General features: G+C 42.8%; 1 protein-coding gene across 1 annotated transcript in view; it reads right to left on the reverse strand.

Moving 5' to 3' along the window:
- PAK2 (p21 (RAC1) activated kinase 2) overlaps positions 1-1,300 on the reverse strand; it is an 89,484-nt gene extending 88,184 nt beyond the window's left edge. The window contains exon 1 of the mRNA XM_061166899.1: positions 1,064-1,300. The gene's annotated coding sequence lies outside the window, so the exon portion shown is untranslated. The remainder of the gene's footprint in view (positions 1-1,063) is intronic.
- Positions 1,301-7,196: the final 5,896 nt, after the last annotated feature.

The raw sequence follows: 7,196 nt of genomic DNA on the forward strand, positions 1-7,196 counted from the left end.
GGGAAAAAACGTGACGTGAACAACCTTGATCCAAAACACAGCTCGTGGAGTCTAATTTTAGGCCTAACCACTTTGATTGTCTTTTTACAGAGGTTGAAAAAGAAAACAAAAAAACACAGATCACTTGCAAAATAAATCTGAGATAACTAAACCAATAGGGGTTGGCATTATTTATCAAGGAGGAAAGAAATCACGTTCGCACTGCCCAGAGTATTCCCATTAAAGATAAGATACAAGGGCCGGTAGTACAACCCTACAACAACTGACGACAACGGCTATTGCTTTCCACTCTTCAGCTCTTGGATGACTCTATCTTTAAAGAATGAGTCAAAAGGTTGAGCCCACTGAGGAATATTCGACAACGTTCTGTGTGTATGTGCTGTTTTAAAGAAAGCCAAACATGGTGAAAGTCAACCTTCAACCAAGTTACCTAAAGAAGCAAATATTCACCTCCTGGCGGATGATCAAACAGGAATCACGAGAAGACCCGAAAGTTCTGTTTTTAAACGGAGGCCCTCAAACCCTCGGAAAACTATTCGTTTTCTACTGATGCGGAATATGGAAGAGATCACAGATTGCAGTTTAGAAAAGAATGAAGAGGCTCTAGACAATGTGCCTCGGCAAAGAAACTGTGATGACCAGAGAGATAAGGAGGAGCTGGGACTCTGTAATAGACGAAAAATCAAGGAATAAAACCCGAAACGTTTCGTCGAACACTAAAGTAAATGAAGAAAAGGCGGCTGAAACGCAAGGTAAGGAAGATCAACAGAGGGCAGAGACGGTGGCGCGACAGGGTTCAGGGCAGGGCCGGGTCCAGGAAGAGTTAGATCTCACCAGCCCAGCAAGCTTCCCATTTCAGGCTAGAGCCGGAGAAGAAAACAGCCCGAGGGCGCAGACAATGAGCCACCGCCCCAAGAGTTGCGGCTCCAGGCACGCAGGTGGCGGCTTCCCGGGCCCGCGCGGGGCAGTTCAGCTGCCCCGGGCCGCTCGCGCCGGCCAGGCCGCGTAGAAGCGAGGAGGAATGAGAACGACGGCCCGCGTCCCGGCCAGTCTGCACACTTACCCTAGGCGAGGAAAGGTCCCCGCCCCAGCGAGGAGCCTCCGGCCGAGCTCCCGGCGGGCTCCGGAGCCGCCCCGAGCAAGCGCGCGACGCGGGGCGGGGAGGGGAGGGAAGGGGAAGCGGGGCGGGAAGAGGGGCCGCGCTGGAGCGCAGCCGCTGCTACTGCTAGGCCAGGCGGCAGCCGAGCCCCGCGGGCGCCGGGAGGGGAGGGCAGGGAGCCTTCGGCAATGGCGACGGCCCAGGCCAGAGGGGAAGCGGAACAACCACCGCTGCTGCGCGTGGCCACAACCCTGGGGGCGGGCGACGGCGGGGACCGGAGAGGGGCGGGACCGAAGCCCGAGCTCCACTGGGCGGAGACAGTACCACCTCCCAGTGGGCGAGTGCATGCGGGGCCTGCCGGGAGTTGTAGTTTAGAGATGTGTTCCACGTCTCTCTCCCACTTGCTTTTTTTGGGGGATATTCTCTATATTGAGAGAGACCGCCAGTACCTCAGTATAGTTCAGCATTGTCTCCAGTAAGGTCTGTGCCAACCAAAGATGCTGAAAGACGATTTTTGTTACATGAACCTGCTCCAGGACATGTGTTTCTGAGAATTCATCCACTATCCATTTTGCTTTATGCCTACAACTCAATGTATTTTGGTGCTAATTAAGGCCCACCTCCTTGCAAATTAAGGCCTCTATGTTTTATCTACAGAGGAGTTTCTCAATGTATTAATTCTATTCAGTTCAGTCGCTCAGTGATGTCTGACACTTTGCAACCCCATGGACTACAGCATGCCAGGCTTCCCTGTCCATCACCAACTCCTGGAGCTTGCTCAAGCTCATGTCCATAGAGTTGGTGATGCCGTCCAACCATATCATCCTCTGTCGTCCCGTTCTCCTCCTGCCTTCAACCTTTCCCAGCATCAGGGTCTTTTCAAATGAGTTAGTTCTTTGCATCAGCTGGCCAAAGTATTGGGAGTTTCAGCTTCAGCATCACTCTTTCCAATGAGTATTCGGGACTGATTTCCTTTGGGATTGACTGGTTTGATCTCCTTGCAGTCCAAGGGACTCTCAAGAGTCCTCTCCAACACCACAGTTCAATAGCATCAATTCTTTGGCGCTCAACTTTCTTTATGGTCCAACTCTCACATCCATACATGACTACTGGAAAAAGCATAGCTTTGACTAGATTCCTCAATGTATTCACTCAGTGTCTAATATGTACCAGTCACCCTTGGGTATCAGGGATACAAGAGTGAACATTAGTCACTTTGTCTTTGTGGAACTTCCAAATATAAAAACACAATAACTAAAATAGTATCTGGTATGAGGAAAAAACTAGGATGATTACTTTGGATAAGGTGGCCAGTAAAAGCATCTTTAATGAGGTGACGTTTAAGCTAAGAACCGAAAGAGAGTCATGAGAAGCACTCAGGAGCATTACAAGCAGAGGAAGGAAGAAAAGAACTTGCTAAGGTCAGTTAAAAAGGCCTGTGTAACTGCAGTTTAGTGCAAGAACAGTAGCATAGTACGGCAAAACACTAGAGAAGACAAGATTCAGGTCAAGAAGGATCTTAAACGACATGGTAAGGAGGCTGGACTTTATTCCATTAAGTTATTAAGTAGTTGTAAGCAGGGAAGTGATATTACTTGGTTTATACTAGATTGCTACATGAAGAATGGAGTTTTGAGGTGCAAGAAGAGAAAGGAATGAATTAGGGAGGCATTAATCATGACTGATGCTAGAGTATGATGATAGACATAGAGCAAAAAAACTTAATTGATATGGAGAATATGAGAAAAGGGGTTCAAGGAGCAATAAGGCACACTATTAGATAACTTGAAAAACATTCCCACTATTAAATATACAAAATGCTGAGTAAAATAGAACATCCTCTCAAAAGCATAAGCTCAAACCAGTTCAGTTCAGTTCAGTCGCTCAGTTGTGTCCGACTCTTTGTGACCCCATGAACCGAAGCACGCCAGGCCTCCCTGTCCATCACCAACTCCCAGAATCCACCCAAATTCATGTCCACTGAGTCGGTGATGCCATCCAACCACCTCATCCTCTGTCATCCCCTTCTCCTCCTGCCCTCAATCTTTCCCAGCATCAGGGTCTTTTCAAATGAGTCAGCTCTTTGCATCAGGTGGCCAAAGTATTAGAGTTTCAGCTTCAACATCAGTCCTTCCAATGAACACCCAGGACTGATCTCCTTTAGGATGGACTGGTTTGATCTCCTTGCAGTCCAAGGAACTCTCAAGAGTCTGCTCCAACAGCACAGTTCAGAAGCATCAATTCTTCAGCGCTCAGCCCTCTTTATAGTCCAACTCTCACATCCATACATGACCACTGGAAAAAACAGAGCCTTAACTAGACGGACCTCTGTTGACAAAGTGATGTCTCTGCTTTTTAATATGCTGTCTAGGTTGGTCATAACTTTCCTTCCAAGGAGTAAGCATCTTTTACTTTCATGGCTACAATCACCATCTGCAGTGATTTTGGAGCCCAGAAAAATAAAGTCAGCCACTGTTTCCACTGTTTCCCCATCTATTTGCCATGAAGTGATGGGACCAGATGCCATGATCTTAGTTTTCTGAATGTTAAGCTTTAAGCCAACTTTTTCACTCTCCTCTTTCAAGAGGCCCTTTAGTTCTTCTTCACTTTCTGCCATAAGGGTGGTGTCATCTGCATATCTGAGGTTATTGATAGTTCTCCTGGCAATCTTGATTCCAGCTTGTGCTTCATCCAGCCCAGCATTTCTCATGATGTACTCTGCATATAAGTTAAATAAGCAAGGTGACAATATACAGCCTTGATGTACTCCTTTTCCTATTTGGAACCAGTCTGTTGTTCCACGTCTAGTTCTAACTATTGCTTCCTGATCTGCATACAGGTTTCTCAAGACGCAGGTCAGGTGGTCTGGTATTCCCATCTCTTTCAGAATTTTCCATAGTTTATTGTGATCCACACAAAGGCTTTGGCACAGTCAATAAAGCAGAAATAGATGTTTCTCTGGAACTCTCTTGCTTTTTTGATGATCCAGAGGATGTTGGCAATTTGATCTCTGTGCTCTGTGACAACTAGAGGGGTAGTATGGGGTGGGAGATGGGAGCAGGGTTTAGAAGGGAAGAAACATATATATACCTGTGGCTGATTCATGTTTATATATGGCAGAAGTCAAAACAATATTATAAAGCAATTATCCTCCAATTAAAACAGAGAGAGAAATACCTCTGATGGGCTTCCAAACTTCACATTCAACCCAGAGGAGAAGCAAGAAACCAAAGTAGTAACCAAGTCAATGAATCCTGTTGTGTTGTGTTGTGTTCCATTGTGTTGAAAGATCCTACTTACCTCAAATCTCTATGGTTTTCCTGCACACCCAGGACACAAGAGACCAAAGACAAAGCTATGAGCCTGTAGAAAGAGCTGGGACTATAATCCTGCACAAGGCTGGAAAATTCAGAGGACTATACTTTCTGAGAATAGAGTAGGAGAAAAAAATCCCCTGTACCAACCCAGGTCAATATGTGGAAATATTTCAGCCTGGATTTTGGCATCAATGGGAAAAAAACTTTCCCTTTAGAATTCATAGCCACAAATTTTCCCTCACATAGGTCTGAAAGTTCAAATTTATAGTACCTACACTGTCCAGGAAACCTCAAGTCAAGTAAGTCTCCTAGGCTGGTAACACTTGGAGGTCTAGAAGAAACAAATACATATCCTTATTGCACAGGGTCACTCTCAACACAGGACTGAAAGGGTTTCCACAGATAAACAGGCTATCAAAAGGTACACATGAGCACTCAAAATAAAACTACAATACATCTGAGAAAATAAGCCAGGAATGAACCAACAGAAACCACAAAGAGAATAATGAAGCTCATGAAGTTTAGATTTTGGAATTATTTATTACAGAATATAAGTTTATTAAAATGATTAAGCAAAGTAAGACAGGAGCAAGAAACAAGATACTATTTTTAAAAAATCACCAAGCAACTTTGAAAAGGAGTCAAGTAAAACTTCTAGAAACAAAAAATATAACTAAAACCAAAGCCAATGTTTGGATTAAATAGTAGATTACACACAGTTAAAGAGAGAATTAATAAAGTGGAAGACAGATCTAAAGAAATTACTGATGGCAACCCAAAGAGAAAGGAAATATGAAAGGAAAGTTGAGAGACATGGGGATAGATTGTGCAGGTATACCGTATGCATAATGAGAAAAAAAGAAAAAACAAAAGAAGCAGTATATAATGAGATAATGGCTTAGAATTTTCCAGAATTGATTAAAGACAAGCCCCTTCAGATTCAGGAAGCAAAGTAAATCCCAAACAACATAAGTAAAGGAAATCTCAAACACATCAAAGTGAAACTGCAGAATACCAAAGATAAAGAACCCAGAAAGAAAAGACATCCCCCTTCAAAAAAACAACTATTAAATTTAGCATAGATTTCTCAACTGCAACAATGTGTGCCATCTGACAATGGAAAAATATTTTCAAACTACCAAAAGAAAGTAACTGAACTTAGAAGTACATACATTGTTAAATTATTAGTAACAAAAGTGAGGATGAAATAAATATATCATCAAGCAAAAACAAAGTATCACAAACCACAGAGATGTTACAAACCAGAGAGACCTACTAAAGGAACATCTTAAAAAGATACACTTCAGGAGGAAGGTAATCCCAGAAGTAAGGTGCAAGAAATCAGATAGATAGTTAACCTACTAATACATCATAGGACTAGGACAATCCTCTATATTTTTTCACTCTCACACAGCCTACCACATCTTATGTTCAACTACCTGCTGGTAGTATATAAATTTGATGGATAATACAGATAGGCATGGGGCTTCCCAGGTGGCACAGTGGTAAACAGTCTGCCTGCCAAGGCAGGAGATGCAGGAAATTTGGGTTCAATCCCTGGGTCAGGTAGATCCCCTGGAGAAGGAAATGGCAACCCACTCCAGTATTCTTGCCTGGGAAATCCCATGGACAGTGGAGTCTGGCAGGCTCCATGGGGTTGCAATAAGTGGGACATGACCGAGCATGCATGCACAGATAGGTGTTAAGTTACTTCACTTTACATCCTTTATCTTCACATCATTATCAATTAGCATCAATCATCACAATACAGAAGAATAACATGAGATGAATAGACTAATTTGCCTAGAGTAATCCTTAAATTCATTACATTCTGAAATCATTACAGCAGAAATAAATCTTCTCAGTTCCCAAGTCATGAATGTACTATCCTCCATTAGATCTGACTAAATAATCTAAGTTCCCACTAGAGTGGCTGAAAGGCACACACACACAAAATAATCTCTACCACACCACCACACTTAGTTGAGGTAATCTTTGTTATTTTCACCCAGAGAACATTACATGATACTTTATTCCTTGGTAACTTAGATGGTAAAGCATCTGCCTACAATGCGGGAGACCTGGGTTCAATCCCTGGGTCGGGAAGAGCCCCTGGAGAAGGAAATGGCAACCCACTCCAGTACTCTTGCCTGGAAAATCCCACGGACTGAGGATCCTGCTAGGCTACAGTCCATGGGGTCGCATCGGACACGACTGAGCGACTTCACTTCACTTTTAAGAAAATAAACCATACAAGTGGAACAATACTGGAACACAATGACCAGGAGAATAGTACCTGTTTTCTTTGAGAAACTGATTTAAAAAGTAAAGTGATAGTCATTTTTTAAGTAATCCAAAGAAGACAATATAAAAATTTCAAAATGCTGTTGCATCAAAGTGATATCATCTGCCAGCATTTATCAGGCAAAAAAACTCATAGTAAAGTGTCTTCACTCACATTCACACTTTGTTACACTTCTGAATACCCATATAAATGAAAAAATGGCTGAATCATATCCTTAGCCACCATTTCAAATATTAACTGAAATGAAAACACTTAAATACTGAGGAACTTGGCTTTGATGTGCAAAAGAAAATGACTATTATATACATACACATACATAGAAACACACTTAAGAGTTTAAACAGTACCGTGTCCCCCACCTGACTAACCGTATTCCAAAATGGTGTTAATGCTACCGAATTTTAACTAATATATAAATTTCTATTTAAATGCCACTATATTAATCCCACTGAGAAAAAAATACCTGGAAAACATG

The sequence above is a fragment of the Dama dama genome, chromosome 19, assembly GCF_033118175.1.
Source record: "Dama dama isolate Ldn47 chromosome 19, ASM3311817v1, whole genome shotgun sequence".
In the NCBI taxonomy this organism is placed as follows: domain Eukaryota; kingdom Metazoa; phylum Chordata; class Mammalia; order Artiodactyla; family Cervidae; genus Dama; species Dama dama.